We start from the raw sequence: 18666 nt of genomic DNA on the forward strand, positions 1-18666 counted from the left end.
GTATCTCCATACTGATTTCCACAGTGGTTGCACCAGTCGACACTCCCACCAGCAGTGGAGCAGTGTTCCTCTTTCCCCACAGCCCTGCCAGAATTTGTTATTGTTTTATTTCATGATAGCAGCCATTCTTTCTGGGGTGAGGTGGAAACTCAGTGTTCTTTTCATCTCCATCACTCAAATGACAAGTGACGTTGAACATTTTTTCATATGTTTATTTCCTGTTTCTACTTCTTTGAGAAATGTCCGTTCATTTCAGATGCCCATTTTTGGATTGGGTTTTTACATTTGAGAAGTCTGAGTTTTTTCAAGTTCTTTTTACATTCTAGATAGTAGACCTTTGTCTGAGGAACAGCTGGTAAAAATTTTTTTCCCTCACTGTGGGTTGTCTCTTTCCACTGTTGGTGGTTTCTCTTGCTGTGCAGAAGCTCTTTAGTAAGACGAGATCCCACTTGTTGATTGTTTGTGCTACTTCATGGGCAACTGAGGCTTTGTTCATAAAGCCTTTTGCTATGCCAGTGTCTTCAAGAGTTCTACCTAACCTATGCTCTAGGTGGTTTAGTGTTTATGTTTTAATATTTAGAGTTTTGATCCATTTTGATTCTAGTTTAGTGCATGGTGAGAGGCAAGGGTTTTGAAACCCCATTTTTCCAGCACCATTTATTAAAGAAGCTACCTTTTCTTCAGTGAGGGTGTTTGACTTCTTTGTTGAAGATGAGGTGGCTGAGTGTGTCTGGAGTTGTTTCTGTGTCTTCTAATCTGTTTCACTGGTCTTCAGGTCTGTTTCTTTGCCAGCACCATGCTGTTTTTATCACAGTAGCTTTGTAATATAGTTTCAAGTTGGGTGTTGTAATACCCTTGCCATGTCTCTGTTACCTAGAATTGCTTTTGCTATTCTGAGTCTCTTCTTGTTCCAAATGAATTTTTGTATTGTTTTCTCAAGGTCTGTGAAGTATTCTGTTGGTATTTCCATTGGGATTGCATTGAGTCTATATAGCAGTTTTGGAAGTCTGGCCATTTTCACTATGTTGATCCTTCCTCCTACCCAGGAGCAGGGGATATCTGTCCATTTTCTAATATCATCTTCAATCTCTTCAGAGTGCTATAGTTTTCAGAGACGATGTCTTTGATTTCTTTTGTTAGGTTGATTCCTAGACATTTCATTTTCTGGATGCTATTTTGAGGGGAGATGTTTCTCCATTTCCTCTGTCAGTGAATCTGTTCGTGTATAGGAAAGCTATTGATTTTTGTATGTTGACCTTGTATCCAGCTACTTTACTGAATTTGGTTATTAAGTCTAGAAGACTTTTGGTGGAGTTCTTGGGGTCTTCTATATAGAGTATCATGTCATCTGCAAATAGTGACAATTTGACTTCTTTGTTTCCTATCTTTAGTCCTTTTATTTCTTTCTCTTGTCTAATTGCTGTGTTTCCAATGGCTAATGTTTCCAAAACCATGTTGAACAGGAATGGTGGTAGTGGACATCCTTGTCTTGCTCCTGATTTTAGTGGGAATGATTTTAGTTTTTGACCATTTAGTGTGATATTGGTTGTTGGTTTTTCATAGATGGCTTTTATCAGATTGAGGTAGAGACCATCTTCCAATTTTCTGTAGGGTTTTTATCATAAATGCATGTTGGATTTTTGTCAAATGCTTTTTCTACACCTATTGAGATGATTGTATTTTTTTGTCCTTGTCTCTATTGATATAGTGTATTACCTTTATTGATTTGCATATGTTGAACCATCCCTGCATCCCTGGGATGAATCCCACTTGGTGAGGGTGTATGATCTTCTTGATGGTTTTCTGCATTCTATTTGCCAGTATCTTATTAAGGATTTTTTTGCATCTATGTTCATTAGTGAGATTGGCCTATAGTTCTCTTTTTTCAGTTGGGTCTTTCTCTGCTTTGGGGATCAAGGTGATGCTTGCTTCCAGCAATGAATTGGGGAGTATTGCTTCCCTTTCAACTTCATTGAAGTGGTTAAACAGTAGTGGCAGTAGTTCCTCTCTAAATGTCTTGTAGAATTTAGCAGTGAAGCAATCAGGAACTGGGCTTTTCTTTGTTGGTAAGTTTTTAATTATGTTTTCAATTGCATTGATTGATATTGTGTTGTTTAGAATTTTTAGTTGTTTTTCTTTCAACTTTGGTAATTCATACGTATCTAGGAATCTGTCCATTTCTTTTGTGTTTTCCATCTTATTGACATATAGGTTCTTGAAGTAGATATTGATGATCCTCTGGATTTCTGCTTGGTCCACTGTAATTTCATCCTTTTCATTCCTAATTGCATTAATTTGGCCCTTTTCGTTCCTTTTTCTGATAAGGTTGGCTAAGGGTTTGTCAATTTTGCTTATTGCAATAAACCAACTCTTGTCTTCATTGATTTTTGATATCATTCTCTTAGTCTTCATTGCATTAACTTCTGCTCTGATCTTTATAATTTCCTCCCTTGTATGAGCATTGCATTTGTCTTGCTCTTCTTTTTGTAGAAGCTTGAGGTTCAGCATCAGGTTGTTTAATTGACTTTGCTCTGTTTTCCTCATATGAGTATTCACTGCTACGAATTTCCCTTGTAAGACTGCTTTCATTGTGTCCCATAGATTCAGATATGTAGTACTGTCATTGTCATTTAACTGAAGGAACTATCTGATTTCTTCTTTAATTTCCTCTGTGACCCATTGGTTATTCACAAGTGTGTTGTTCAATTTCCACGTGTTTATGAAATTTTTGCAGTTTCTTTTGCAATAGATCTCCAATTTCATTGCACTATGGTCTGATAATATACATGAGATTACTTCAGTTCCTTTGCACTTACTTAAATACGTTCTATGAGTGAGTATGCAGTCTATTTTGGAGAATGACCCATGTGCAGCTGAAAAGAATCTGTATTCTGACTGTTGCATTCTGTTGGGTGGAACACTCTGTAAACATCTGTTATGTTCATTTGTTCAAGAGTTTGATTGAGTTCTAGTATATTGTTGATTATTTTTTTGTCTATTTGACCTATCTATTTGTCACAGTGGGGCATTGAGGTCCCCCACTACTATTGTGTTAGTGCTTATATGATTTTTAATGTCCATTAGTGTTTGTTTTATGTAGTTGGGCACACTAGTGTTTAGTGAATAGATATTTATGATTGTCATCTCTTCCTGTTTGATTGTTCCCTTTGCAAGGATATAGTGTCCTTCTTTGTCTGTCTTAATCAGTGTTGGTTTGAAATCCTCTTGATCTACAAAGAGGATAGCTAGTCCTGCTTTTTTTGAGTTCCTGTCACATGGAGTATTGTTTTCCACCACCCTTTAACTTTCAGTCTATGAGTTTGTTTTTGAATTAAGTGTGTTTCTTATCTACAGCATATTGTTGGATCTTGCTTCTTGACTCATTCTACCAGTCTATTTCTTTTGATTGGTGAATTGAGACCATTAACATTGATGGTTACAAGTGATACAAATTGACTTATCATTGTCATGACTTTTTCTCTTTGTTGGTTTCTCCCTCTTTGCATTTAATTTCTTGTCGTGCCTGATAGATTTATTCTGCTGGGCTTCCTGGGGTTGTGATCCTCATTGTCCTTTCCTAGGATATTTTCTAAAATTTTTTGGAGTGCTGGTTTTTGGTATTCATGAAGTTCCTAAGGTGCTCTTTGTCATGGAAGTATCATTTCTCCATAATTTTGAAAGATAGATTTACAGGGCACATCAATCTGGGCTAGAGACTGTTTTCCTTTGGGGCTTCAAATATGTCACTCCAAGCTCTTCTTGCCTTGAGAGTTTGTGTTGAGAAGTCTGCTGTGATTCTGATGGGCTTTCCTTTGTATGTGATTTGTTTCTTTTCCCTAACTGCTTGTAGAACTTTGTTCTTCTGTTGGGTTTCTGGAATCTTAACAATTATATGCCTATGTGTAGAATTTTTTTTATCAACGCTATTTGGAGTCCTATATGCCTCACTTATCTGTATGTCAAGTTCTTTCCCTCTGCTTGGGCAGTTTTCTGGCATCACTTCTGTGAACAGTTTTTTATGTCATCTGAGCTCATTTCTGTTTCTTCATTGACTCTGATCATTCTTATTTTATTCTTATTTGCATTGTCTAGCAGGTGTTGGATTGCTTTCTCGTGGCCCCTTACAATTTAAAAGCAATTTTTCTTTTCCTGGTCACTAATTGCAATCTTATCTTCTATACCTGAAATTCTGTCCTCACATTGGCTTGTTCTGCTGTGTAGACTTTCAATGGACTTTTTAATCTGGAAATCTGTTTGTATCTGTTTTATGGATTCAATTTGTTTCCTTTGTTGGGATTCCATCATGTTCCTTAGCTCCTCTATTTTTTTATTTGTGCCCTCTCTAGATATATATCTGTTCTGTTATCTAAGAAATTATTTCTGATTTCATTTTTTCCAGGTCCTCTTTTGTTGCCAGTTCAGGGAGTCTAGATGGTTGAGTATCACAATGTTCCATCTTGTTTCCCTTTAAGGTTTCTGTAGGTGATCTGGAAGGCTGGTTTTGGGGCTTGTTTATGTGTGTTCTCATTTTGAGGGGTGTGTGTGTGCTGCTCACCTCCTCTGTGCTGGTAGCAGTGCTACAGTGGCCTGGAAGCCACCTATTCTATTCTAGGAGTAGTGCTAATATGGCCCAGCAGCCTCCTGCTCTGTGCTGGGAGCAGTGGCACGGTGACCCTGAAGCCTCCTCCTCTGTGCTGGGAATGGTGGTATGGCCTATTTTCCACATTTTCAACAAGAGACACTAATGGTATTCAAGTTTGAAAAAAATAAATACCTGTGATAAAGATAAAACTGTTTTCCATTGATTTCTAGTACTTATTAATTTTTATTTATTTTATTTTTTTTTTCTTTTAGTTCTTTTATTGGTACATTTTAAGTATACAATTCCTTTACATTTATCATTGGGTGTTTGTACCTGCACATGATGTATCTTGGTTCTTATTTTTTTTCCACATTCCCTGTGTGCCCTTCACCCCCTCCACCCTTCCCTATTTACATAGATTTCATTTCTATTTTTTTTTCATTTTTCATAATTTTTCCTTTCCCTCTTTTCCTTTCCCCTTCCCCTCCCTTCACTCCTTCATCTTTGGACCTTTTTTCCTATTTCAAATTATCAATTATTCATTTTAATCATTTTAACCCTTGTTTACACTCTCAGTTTCTCACACTAGAGAAACTATTTGGTATTTACACGTGTGTCCTATTTATTTCACTTAAGAGTATGACCTCGATATGCATCCATTTAGCTATAAATGACTCTAGTTTTTCATTCTTTAAGTCTGAGTAGTACGCCATTTTATTAAAAAAACACATTTTCATTATCCAATTTCCAGTTGATGGGCACTTGGGCTGCTTCCAAGCTTTAGCTATTACAAACTGTGCCACTATGAACATGGGTGCACAAATATCACTGTGATATGATTCTTTTAATTCTTCTGGGAAGATATCCAGTAGGGGAATAGCTGGGTCAAATGGGACCTCTAGTCCTAGTTCTCTGAGGTATCTCCATACTGACTTCCACAGTGGTTGCACCAGTCTGCACTCCCACCAACAATGGAGAAGGGTTCATTTCTCCCCCACAACCCCACCAGCATTTGTTATTTGTTGATTTCTTGATAGCAGCCATTCTTTCTGGGGTGAGGTGGAATCTTCAGTGTTGTTTTCATCTGCATCTCTCGAATGACCAGTGATGTTGCACATTTTTTCATATATCTGTTTGCTACTTTTAATTCCTTGTCTGAGAAATGTCTGTTCATTTCAGATGCTCATTTTTGAATTGGGTCATTGAATTTGGGGCTCTGATTTTTTTCAATTCTTTATATATTCTAGATAGTAGTCCTTTGTCTGAGGTACAGCTGCTAAAATTTTTTTCCAATATTGTAGGTTGTCTGTTAGCTCTGTTGGTGGTTTCTTTTGCAGTGCAGAAGCTTATTAATAAGATGATATCCCAGTTGTTGATTCTTTCTGCTAGTTCCCATGCTGCTGAGGTTTTGTTCATAAAGTCTTTTCCTATGACAATGTCTTCAAGAGTTCTACCTAACTTATCTTCCAGCAAGTTTAGTGTTTCTGTCTTAATATTTAGATCTTTAATCCACTGCGATCTTAGTTTAGTGCATGATGATAGGTATGGGTCTAGTTTCAATCTTTGGCAGGTTGAAATCCAGTTTTTCCAACACCATTTATTAAATAGGCTATCTTTCCTCCAATGAGGGTGGTTGGCTCCTTTGTCAAAGATGAGGTGGCTGAGCATGTCTGGAGTTGTTTCTGCATCTTCTAATCTATTCCACTGATCCTCAGGTCTGTTCCTTTGCCAGTACCATGCTAATTTTATCACAGTAGCTTTGTAGTATAATTTTAAGTTGGGAATTGTGATACCCCCAGCCATGTTTCTGTTGTTTAGAATTGCTTTAGATATTCTAGGTCTCTTCTGGTTCCAAATGAATTTTTGGATTGTTTTCTCTAGTTCAGTGAAGTATATTGTTGGACTTTCAATTGGCATTGCATTGAATCTATATAGTAGTTTTGGAAGTATGGCCATTTTCACTAGATTGGTTCTTCCTACCCAGGAGCAAGGGATGTCTTTCCATTTTCTTGTATCCTCCTCTATCTCCTTTTTGAGAGTGCTGTAGTTTTCAGTGTAGAGGTCTTTTGCTTCCTTCGTTAGATTGATTCCTAAATGTTTCATTTTTTGGATGGTATTGTAAAAGGAATTATTTCCCTAATTTCTCTCTCAGTGAGTCTGCTATTTGTGTATAAGAAGGCTATTGTTTTTTGAGTGTTGACCTTGTATCCAGCTACTCTACTGAATCTGTCAATTACGTCTAGAAGTCTTTTGGTGGAGTTTTTTGGGTCTTCTAATGTAATGTATCATATCATCAGCAAATAATGACAGTTTAACTTCTTCTTTTTCTATCTTTTTTCCTTTTATTTCTTTCTCTTTTCTAATTGCTGTGGCTAATGTTTCCAGAACTATATTGAACAGGAGTGGTGATAGTGGGCATCCTTGTCTTGTTCCTGATTTTAGCGTGAAAGTTTTCAGTTTTTGACCATTTAGTATGATGTTGGCTGTTGGTTTTTCATAGGTAGCCTTACTCAGATTAAGATAAAGACCTTCCATTCTAATTTTCTGTAGCGTTTTTATCATAAATGGGTGCTGGATTTTGTCAAATGCCTTTTCTGCATCTATTGAGATGATCATATGGTTTTTGTCCTTGACTCTGTTAATATGGTGTATTACATTTATTGATTTATGGATGTTGAACGATCCTTGCATCCCTGGGATAAATCCGACTTGGTCAGGGTGTATGTTCTTCTTGATGACCCTCTGTATTCTGTTTGCCAGTATCTTGTTGAGGATTTTTGCATCTATGTTCACTAGGGAGATTGGCCTGTAGTTCTCTTTTTGGGTTGGGTCTTTCCCTGGTTTTGAAATCAAAGTAACACTTGCTTCCAGGAAAGAATTTGGAAGTATTGCTTCCCTTTCAATTTCCTTGATGAGTTTAAAGAGTAATGGCATTAGTTCTTTAAATGTCTTGTAAAATTCAGCAATGAATCCATCCAGACCTGGGCTTTTCTTTGTTGCTAAATATTTAATTACATTTTCAATTTCACTCATTGTAATTGGGCTGTTTAGAATTTCTATATCTTCTTCATTTAACTTGGGCAATTCGTATGTATCTAGGAATGTGTCCATTTCTTCTGTGTTTTCTATTTTATTGGAGTAGAGGTTCTTGAAGTAGGTATTGATGATCCTCTGGATTCCTGTTGGATCTGTTGTGACTTCACCTTTTTCATTCTTAATTGCATGTATTTGTGCCTTTTCTTTCCTTTTTTGATAAGGTTGGCTAAAGGGTTATTGATTTTATTTATTCTTTCAAAAAACCAACTCTTGGATTCATTGATTTTTTTGTATTGTTCTCTTAGTCTCCATTGCATTGATTTCTGCCCTAATCTTTATAAGTTCCTCTCTTGTATGAGCTTTGGATTCATTATGCTCTTCTTTTTCTAGGAGCTTGAGGTTTTGCATTAGGTTATTTATCTGAGTTTTCTCTGTTTTCCTAGTATGGACATTCACTGCTGTGAATTTCCCATGTAGAACTGCTTTCCCTGTGTCCCATAGATTCCTATGTGTTGTACTGGCATTTTCATTTACTTGTAGAAACTGTTTAATTTCTTCTTTAATTACTTCTGTGACCCATTGGTTGTTCAAGAGGGTGTTATTCAGTTTCCATGTGTTTGTTGGGGTTATGCGGTTTCTTATGTTATTGATCTGCAATTTTATTGCACTGTGGTCTGATAATATACAGAGGGTAACTTCACTTCTTGTACATTTACTTAGATATATCCTATGAGCTAGCATGTGATCTGTTCTGTAGAATGACCCGTGTGCAACCAAAAAGAATGTGTATTCTGATTTTGTGGGGTAGAACACTCTGTAAACATCTGTTAAGTCCATTTGTTCAATAGTTTGGTTCAGTTCTAGAATTTCCTTGTTATCTTTTTGTCTAGATGATCTGTCTATTTGTGATAGTGGGGTATTGAGGTCCCCCACTACAACTGTGTTCGTGTTTATTTGGTTTTTCATGTCTATTAATATTTGTTTTGTATAGTTGGGGGCATTTGTATTTGGTGCATATATATTTAGGATTGTCATCTCTTCCTCTTGGATTGTTCCCTTCACAAGGATGTAGTGACCGTCTTTGTCTCTCTTAATTAGTTTTGGTTTGAAATCTACTTTGTCTGAAAATAAGATTGCTACCCCTGCTTTCTTCTGGGTTCCTGTGGCGTGGAGAACTGTTTTCCATCCTTTTACTTTCAGTCTGTGAGTTTCTTTTCGAGTTAGGTGTGTTTCTTGTATACAGCATATTGTTGCATTTTCCTTTTTAATCCATTCTGCCAGTCTACTTCTTTTGATTGGTGAATTGAGGCCATTAACATTGAGGGTTATAATTGATAGATATTGATTTATCCTTGTCATGATGTTTTATTTTTGTTGGCTCTTTTATTTCTTATTTTTTCCCCTTTTCCCTTTAGTCTCTTACCTTGCCTGGTGGCTTCCCTCTGTTGGGCCTCATGGAGTTGTGACCTTCATTGCTTTTTTCTAGGATATTGTTTAGAATTGCTTGTAGTGCTGGTTTGGTGTTCATGAAATTTCTCAGGTGTTCTTTGTTGTGGAAGTATCTAATTTCCCCATCGATTTTGAAAGATAATTTTGCAGGATACAACAGTCTAAGTTGGAAGTTATTTTCTTTTAGGGCTTGAAATACTTCACTCCAGGCTCTTTTTGATTAGAGGGTTTGTGTTGAGAAGTCTGCTGTGATTCTGATGGGCTTTCCTTTGTAGGTGATTTGTTTCTTTTCTCTAACTACTTGTAGGATTTTGTTTTTCTGTTGGGTTTCTGGGATCTTGACTATTATATGTCTAGAGGTAGATTTTTTTGGATCATGGCTAGTTGGAGTTCTATATGCCTCACTTATCTGTGTGTCCAATTCTCTACCTCTGTCTGGGAAGTTTTCCACTATTACTTCTGTGAACAGTTTTTTATGTCAATTGTGCTTTCTCCTGTTTTTTCATGGACTCCTATCAGTCTTATGTTATTCTTCTTTGCATTGTCTAGCAGTTGTTGGATTGATTTCTTGTGGTCCCTTACTATTTTTAAGAAATCTCTATTTTCATGGTCTCTAACCACGATCCTGTCTTCTATATCTGATATTTTATCTTCAGATTCCCTTAATCTGCTGTGGATACTTTCAATGGAGTTTTTGATGTCCTGAATATCTGTTTGAATCTGTTTCATGGATTCCATTTCTTTCTTATGTTGGGTGATCATAGTTTCCATTTCTTTCTTATGCTGGGTATTCATGTCTTCCAGCATGTTTCTGAGCTCATCTATTTTTTTTATCTGTTTCTGTTCTAGATCCTCTAATCATGTCTTTCACTCTGCTCACCATCTCTGTGGATATCTGGGAGATTATTTCTGCTTTGAATTTTTCTAGAGCCTCATTCATCTGTGTTGTTACTTCCTGTGCTATCAGTTCAGGGTGTCCAGGTGATTGATTATCAGACTTTTGCAGCTCATTTCCCCCAGAAATTGCCTTTTGTAGGGTGGAAGTCTGGGTTTTTGACTTGCTTAAATACCTTCTCATTTTTGTGCTTGGAACTGTCCCTGGTTTATTTCCTGAGTTGATATTATGAAGTTGTTTATTGTAAGTATCTTTGTTGATCTATTTAAAACCCTTATGGAATGATTGCTCCTCAGAGGTTCCACCAGATATAGGTGTTCTTTAGGTTTTGAGTCTATAATGACTCTGAAGATTTCTCATTTTCATTATACCAGGAAGGAAAACTGTTTAAATCAATCATGACACCTTAGCCCAAGTCATACAATCAGCAACACCATAGCATCAAATACCTCTTAAAGAATGACAATTTGTGGTAGTTATTAATCTATCACCTTTAGCTGTGTGATTCAAATCAAGATCGAGGACCAACCCAACATATAGTGAATAAACTCTTCAATATAACAACTTTACCCTTTGGGATGGGGAGTTAGAAGGGGTTGGGGAGGGAGGGACAGGTGGGAAGAAGGATAGGGGAAGGTTAGCAGTGTGGCCAGAGGACACAGGTGAGGAGGAAAAAGAGAATACTAGGAAAATAAAGAAGAACTCTGGATGAGGACCAAAACAGGGACAAAAAGGGAAGATGAACAATGTGGGAGAGCAAGAGAGTGAGTGTAAGAGAGAGAGAAAGGAAAGAGAAAAGAAAGAAGGAAAGAAAAGAGAAAAAAGAGAAAAACAAATAATTGCAAAGAGTAGGAAAAAAATTACAGGTAAGGGGAGCAAAGGAACAGAACAGAGAATAAAAACAAACTAATAATACTAGTTTTGGGAATAAAAAATAACAATGAAGATGAAGGGCCTCTTTCAGGGTATGTCTCTGCTGTCACAATAGACAGCGTGGGTAGCAGTGTGCAGATATAAGTCAATGAGTCTCAGCCAGCCAGTCACAGACCCGTGAGATTCAGGCAGATTTCTGGCTCCAAGTCCCAAGTTGAGCCCCCTGTCCTCCTGTAGGGTTGAACTCTGCAGAGTTGTATTGCAGGTTCCAGCTGCCCTTCCCCTGAAGATAGTCCCGGTCCTGATGGGAGGTGAAGATGACTCCAACCTACCCAGTACAGTGGTCTGGTGGTCCGGTGTCCTCTGTGTCTTCGTAGTGTGGAACCAGGTGGCTGTACAGAGGAGCGGGGGGGGGGGGGGTGTCCAGCGGATTGCTGCTGGCGTGTGGGCTGATTCGGCGCATTCTGCCCAACTGGTGATGTTGCTATGGCGTCTGCAGACCTGCCTGTCTGCCACATTACTTTTTAAAGAAAAATAGTTTTTCAACATTTTACAGTCAGTCTCTCCCTTTTCTCTTTACTTGAGATATCACACTGTTATTTTCTACTGAAGATGCTGTCTCCTGTGCTTCAGGTATTCTGTCTTGGTTACTGCATGAAGTCAAGACCTTTTGGTGAAAATCTCCAGCTGTGTTTTATATATATTTCTGTACTTTGTGTATGAGCCATACAAAATTACTTGTAATTTCTGACATAAGATATTTTGTGATGCTAACTCTGTTGCTTTATCTATGTCCTGGGATTACTGACTCCATATAGTCCTTTAAGTTTCTTAGATTCACAATTGCTGCCCTCAGAACTAAAGCATTTCATCAGTTAGAGGAACCTGGACTGTTTTTCTTGTGGTTTACTGTTGTGTTTTGAACATTAAATGTTTGGTGAATTACTACCCAAATTTCCGATTCAGATCTGTAAAGAATTAATAGTTGCTACTAACAGAAATATTCATAAATACTTATAATTTAGGAGAGATTATAAATGCTTCAAGTAGAGCTTGGGTAGGACAAATAGGGAATTTGACAGAAGTGGTAAAAAAGGGATACTTTCCATGAGAAAGAAAATGGATTAGAAACAAGCAAAATGAAATGCACCTGATATTTCTGGATTCTAGAGAAAAATTATACCCTTTGTGGGTTTAAGGCCCCTTAAATTTGAGTCAAACTAGATACTCAGAGAAATTTTGGAAGTTACATTTCATGAGATTTTATCCAGAGATGTGAGGTTTTTGAATGGAAAGATTTCTTTTTTCTTTCTTCCCAGTACCGAAGATTGAATTCAGGACCTTGCACTATCCAAACTTGAATGGAAAGATATTTGGTTGGGATTCCTGGTTGTTTAATCACACACTCAACAAAATCCCTATGTAAGACAAGGTGGTTTGGGACCAGAGGACACAGTGTACAAGAGGGAAGGTGCAACATCCCAGTCTCCTGACTGCTCTGCACCAATAGGAGGAAGTTACTTTGACTTGGCCTAAAGGAAAAGTGCATTGGGGGATTTCTAGGATTTAAAAAAATTTAACCAATGTATCTTATGAACTCAACTTTGCATCCTAAACAGAGAAAGAATTTTTGCCTTTTGGTAGTATTCAATGAAATCATGATAGCATGGAAAAAAGAAAAATCACTGGAAACATTGTTACTATATTCAAGGACAAAGGGAAACCTAAATTTTTTCATCACAGCCCAGTACTCTTTATTTTTAACAGAAAAATATCCTTGACCTCACCCTCCAGAAGTCTTCCTTCGTATCTTTATTTCTAAGGGTGTCGATGAGGGAGTTCAACCTGGGGGTGATTATACCATAGAAGAAAGAAACCATCTTTCCCCAGGCCTTAGAGGTATAAGGTGGCTGTAGGTACATATAGATGCCTGTTCTGAAAAAGAGAGACACTCCAACCATGTGGGACCCACATGTCCCAAAAGCTTTCCTTCTTCCTTCTGCTGACCTGATTTTTATTGTTATTTTTATTTATTTATATTTTTTTGTGATACGGGAAATCAAACTCAACCTGTGCTTTTGAGCCAGACAGCAGCACCATTGAGCTAAATCCCCGACCCTTGACCCGATTTTTAATACTGCTTGAGGTATGAAGCCATAGGAGGTGAGGATCAGTGTCACTGGAATTAGCAGAATTAAGACACTGAAGAAAAATGGCTCGGGCTCAATAGGCTTTGTGTCAGCACAGGACAACTTGAGAAGGGCAGGAACCTCACAGAAGATGTGATCTACTTCCTGCCGGCCACAGTGAGGCATGTGTAGCATTAAAGCAGACTGGAGCACCGAGTTGCTGAGACCAGTGATCCAGAAGAAGGCTCCCATTCAGATGCAGAAGCATTGATTCATGATGACTACATAATGCAGCAGCTTGCAGATCACCACGAATCTGTCAAAGGCCTGACAGCCAGAGGGAGGCACTCAGTCACACCCAGGGCCAAGCAGATGATGAGCTGGGACACACAGCCACTGTAGCTGATGGCCGTTGTGTAGTGACAAATGTTTACCAGCATGTGAGGAACTGTGCTTGTGGTGTAACAGATGTCCAAGATGGGGAGACTGGTGAGGAAGAAGTACATGAGTATATGAAGTTTGGGGTCCAGAGTGCAGACCATCATGGCAGATACATTGCCAAAGACAATAAATGTGTATGATATACCACCAGGACCACCAGAAGGGGCATTTGTAGCCAAGGCTTGTCTGAGAAGCCTAGTAGAATAAACCCTTTTGGGGAGCTGTCACTTGCCCAATTCATGCTGCCATTGATTTTTCATTCCTAGAAAAAGAGAATTGGGAAATAGTGAATATATGTTTATGGCCTACTCTTGTTGGAATTGAATTTAATATAGATTAATCATAGTGACTAGCTCAACTCCCAATATAATTTATGACTAGTTAAATGGAGCCATTGTGGACTACAATGGAGGTTATCTCATGGCTACCAAGTTGTGTTGGAGTTTTTCTTTTGGTGATAAGGGTTTGAGCTCATGGCCTCTCATACTAAACACTTGCTGCATCACTGAGCTACACTCTTTGTTCCTGAATGATTTTGAAATACATTATTAGATTTATATGGCATGAAGCATATAAAATTCTGAGTCTAAATACAAAAATTTAAGGTCCCAGTACATTTCAGTGCCACTCTCTTACCTGCTTACCTACTTTAATAAACATGGTAGTAATAAATGTTACTGTTGCTTTAGTTATTTTTAATTCAGGTTGAAATTCCAAGTAACACAGACATTACTGTAAGAGTTACATGTAAAATCACACTTGATCTAAAGAAATTCTGCTTTTATAGTAGCATCTCTGTGCTTTTTGAGTTGTATGATTTTCGTAAATGACTTGTGCATGTTCATTTTCAAAGTGAGCACTCATATTTATTAAACACTTTGATTTGTGGTAAAAACATCTTACATCTTTGATGAAAATAGTAAAACTGATAACATGATTACTGCTTAACATGTGACACACCCTGCTCAGTACCTGAAGTTAATCCTTTTTAATTTTCACCAAAACCCTAAAAAGCAGATATGAATTGCACATATTTCTACTATGATTTGGTGAAAATAAGTAAGTTACATTCTCAATAACAGTGAGGCCAAGACGTAGACCCAGAATGAAAAGACCACTCTTTCTTCCTCAAATATATAGACAGCACAAGAATAACTACATACAGCACAATAGTGGTTATAAATTTGAACAGCACCAAAACCACATATTTACATTGATTTCTTCAGTCTGCAAAGGTTATCAGTATTTAATTATATGACCTAAGTGCACTTTAAATATTTTATAATACTTCACATGTTTAAATAAATGTCAAAGGTGGCTTACATTATTTGAATTTTCAAGCATAAAATAGAAATTACTGTCATACAAATTTCAGAAAGAAGACAAAATAAGAAAGATTGGCACATCTTACCATAGCAGGTGAACTTTTCCAGGGTGAGCAACATTAATACGTGAGGTATAGCTTGACGCGGAAATGTCCGCTTGAGATGAACAGATGTGACTCTAAGACTTGTAATTCCAAACACTTTCATTTCAGTATTTTGGGGTTTTTTTTCTGTTTTTTGCCTTTCAGCACAATTAAGCATTATTCCTTGGAAAACAACAGTAACACAAACTCAGCTGGAAAATACAAGAGAATATTGGACTATTCTGAATGTCTACGTAAATCTGAAGACATCCCCTGACTCAGTGTGGAGACCCAGTGAGTAAATGCTCAGTCAAAAGGTGAAAGAATAAAAAGGATTGGCTTGGAGGAAGCAACTGGGCAGTGATAATTCAGTGTTTCTAGACTTGGGAAGCTGACCCTGGGGGCCTCCTCACTCAGGGTAATGTGGTCCTCTCTGGTAGAAACTGCACCTTTGATCTAACACTCAGAGCCTTCTGCACTTTTCTTTGTACCTTGTCTGGAAGGAGGTCTGGTACAAAACCAGGCTGAGTAATTCAATGACTCTTTTGAGCTTTCAGTTCTTGTGGCATTCTTCTTCCACTACCTTTTGCCCTCCAATCCAGAATGAAGTTAGCAGGTAGCCACGGAGCATCAGAGAAGAGTCCATTTAATAACAGCAAGTTGTTATCTTGTCCTCAGTCCCTGGGGCATTGGGACTGACATGGGCTCTCTTACCAGGACCCCAATGGATTTCTACAGTGAGAAGCTGATGTCATAAACAGCAGCAGCTTTGATGAGAGAACGTTGTAACTTTGAAACCGATATTTATTAAGGATCTCTTCTTGTATCACTGTCTTCCTACCATGGAGACTCCAGACTCCCTCAAGCTTAATTGGTCACTGTGACTGGAGAGACAATAAATGAACCTCATTACCAACTGTACTGGTATCCTGGTTCTGCGACACAGGTGGCTCACAATTTCTACAGCTACGGTGCATTAGTTGTAAAACATAAATCATGAAAAATCAGTCTAGAATAGATCACATAGCAAAGTATAAGTGTAAATGCATGTTAAAGCCCAAGATACTCTTTAAATGGTCTCAGGGTGAAATAGTGATTCTACCTGATGACATATATGAGAAAGCAGTAGTTATGTTCTTCACAGATTTTAGTAATGAGTACTTCTGGGGTAAAAGTACCAAGGATCTGCACTTAAAAAATTACATCATACAATGTCACTTAACCTCTAAATTAACATGCAAAACTTTAAGGCAAATTTTTTTTAAAGGCAAAATTTTATTCAATGGAGCAGAACCATTCAAAATGATATAGGATTACAACAGGATTTATTTTTGAAAATAAATTGATATGTACAATTTATAACCATATGTACTTATCTCAGATTTAACTTAAATAAGGAAATTTATAATTGAAGTCTTAGCCTAGATACAATCTCTAAAAATATAATGAGATAGCACTTTAATTTACTTATTTTCCTGTATTTTTATGTGTCATATAGTTCTTTTTTTGTTGTTTTTTTGGTACCAGAGATCGAACTTGGGTCCTTGCGCTTGTGCAGCAGGCGGCGAAACCACTGAGCTAAATCCCCGGCCCTATAGTTCTATAAATTATAAAATCATTTATGTAAATATAATAACTCTAACCCATAATCACTAACCCTTTAACCACATATGTTGGCATTTTGATTGGCATTTCATTAAATATATATAGCGTTTCTGGCAATATGGGCATTTTTACATTTGTTCTACCTACCAAAGAGCAAGGGCCATCTTTCTGTTCTGTAATGTCTTGGTTATTCTCTTTTTAAAGGGAACTATTATTTTGTTTTAAATGTATTTATTCCCCTGTGTAGGTTAGCCATTTATGAGAAGCCCATTGCCAACATTATACTAAATAGGCAATACCAGAGAGCATACCCTCCACAATCAGGACTAAGACCATTTCTACTCAATGTAGTAATGAAAAATTGAGTCAGAACAATCAAACAAAAGAAAGAAATAAAAGGGATTCGAATTGGAATGGAAGAAGTCATACTATCCTTATTTTCTGGGCACAATCCTTTACATAGAAGAAATTAAAAAATACCACCTGAAGATACTTAGTACTAATGAACAAATTCAGAAAAGTTGTAGGATACAAATCAGTAAACAAAAATTATTATCATTCCTGCACACCAACAGTGAGTTCACCAAAAAAGAAATTGAGAGAACCATCTTTTTCACGTTAGCTTCAAAAAAATTAAATATCCCACGTTCACTTGAAACAAGGTCCCATTAAGTTGAGGTTTCCCTAAATTTGAATTTTTCTTGCTCATAGCAAAAACTAATGGTCCTTTAGTGATTTGCTTGATTTTGCTCCTACCAGAAAGCATGTGGAAAAATTCCAGATGATTTTTTCTTCTACACATGTGCATTTCTTGAGGAGCTGAGCCACAGGAGCTGTCTGGCACCACCTCTGGGTGCTGAGGAGCTGAGCTGCAGGGGCCCGAGAAGCAACGCCCCCAGAAGCAATGCCCCCTCCCCCCACCTCTGGTCGCTGAGCGGCACAGATATCTGGATCTACACTGCAGAAGTGCAGGGCGTCATAAAGGACATTGTTCTGAGCTCCAGAAGATAGAGCAGAAGTCAACAAGAGAAATAGGGCCTCTCTGAGGCTACTTGATGAAAATTGAAGCCCACTGGAAAATCAAAGAAATCTCTTCAATAAAGGCACATCAGAATGCCGTATTTGGTAAGTTGGAGGCACCACCACCTCCCATCGGAACCTGGACTATCTTCAGGGGAGGGGAAGGGCAACTGGAACCTGCAGTAGGGCCTTGCAGAGTTCAACCCAGGTGGAGGTCAGAGATCTCAACTTGGGCCTTGCAGCCAGAAATCAGCCTGAATCTCAGGGGTCTGGTGCTGGCTTGTTGAGACTCATTGACTTATAACTGCACACTTCTGCACTCATTGTTTTTTGTGACAGCAGAGATGTACCCTGAAGGAGGCCTTTTATTTTTATTTTTTATTTTCGAAGTTATTTTTTCTCTTATTTTTTATTTTTTCTTCTCTTTTCAAATTTAATATTTTTTTGCTTCTTTTCCCTTTTTTCTTTTCTTTCTCTCTCTCCCTCTCTCAATCTCTCCCATCTTGTTCTTCATCTCTTTCCTTTTTTTCTTCCTTTTCCTGTCCTATTTCAGATTTCTTTTTTCATTCATTTTCTTTTCTCTTTTTCCTTCACTCCATTGTTATTAGTTTTTTTACACTTTAAATACATGCAGTTTATTTTGTCCATTATACTTTAATAAAGTTGTTTCTTAAAACCTCAATCTTTTAAAATAAGAACATTTCTGAGTTACTGAATACTTAGGACAACTGAGCATCTCATGACATCGTGAGACATTAATGACCTCATTCTGCCAGAGATAAACAGATTAAAGCTGTGGTTAGTCAGCAATTCCCAGTGAACCTCACTTTCCCACCTGCATGCTTTTTCCCTACTTCTGTCCAACAGATCAAGTACGGCAGGTACATGTTGTTTCCCAGACTTTTTGTACACTGTGCTCCCTTGCACACCCTCAGGCAGGATGACCACATCATCAGAAGAGAAGGCTGATGCAGCAGATAAGCAGAGAGGACACAGGAGTGCTGCCTTTCTCCGGCCTCAGGTAATGGGCTCTTCCACTTCTCCGGTTCCTATCCTAAGTCTGTCACTCTCCACTGTCTTCTCCTTGCTTCTCACTACATGTTTTAAATTGATTCCATTTGCTGTGTGATTCACACATCTCCATTTGGTTGTGACTCTCTCTGTGTATGGTCTTTGAGATGACTGCAATGTGCTCTGAGGCTCCCTAGTGGGCGGGATATCCCTGAAA

The 18666-nt window shown here is 37.8% G+C and overlaps 1 pseudogene; it reads right to left on the bottom strand.

Annotated features, from left to right (window-relative positions):
* Nucleotides 1-12595: 12595 nt before the first annotated feature.
* LOC101715862 (putative olfactory receptor 2B3) lies at nucleotides 12596-13650 on the bottom strand (annotated as a pseudogene).
* Between the last annotated feature and the right edge of the window lie 5016 nt (nucleotides 13651-18666).

This window comes from Heterocephalus glaber, unplaced genomic scaffold, assembly GCF_053883595.1.
Source record: "Heterocephalus glaber isolate CG9 unplaced genomic scaffold, H.glaber_assembly_v1.0 deba00000768, whole genome shotgun sequence".
NCBI lineage: Eukaryota > Metazoa > Chordata > Mammalia > Rodentia > Bathyergidae > Heterocephalus > Heterocephalus glaber.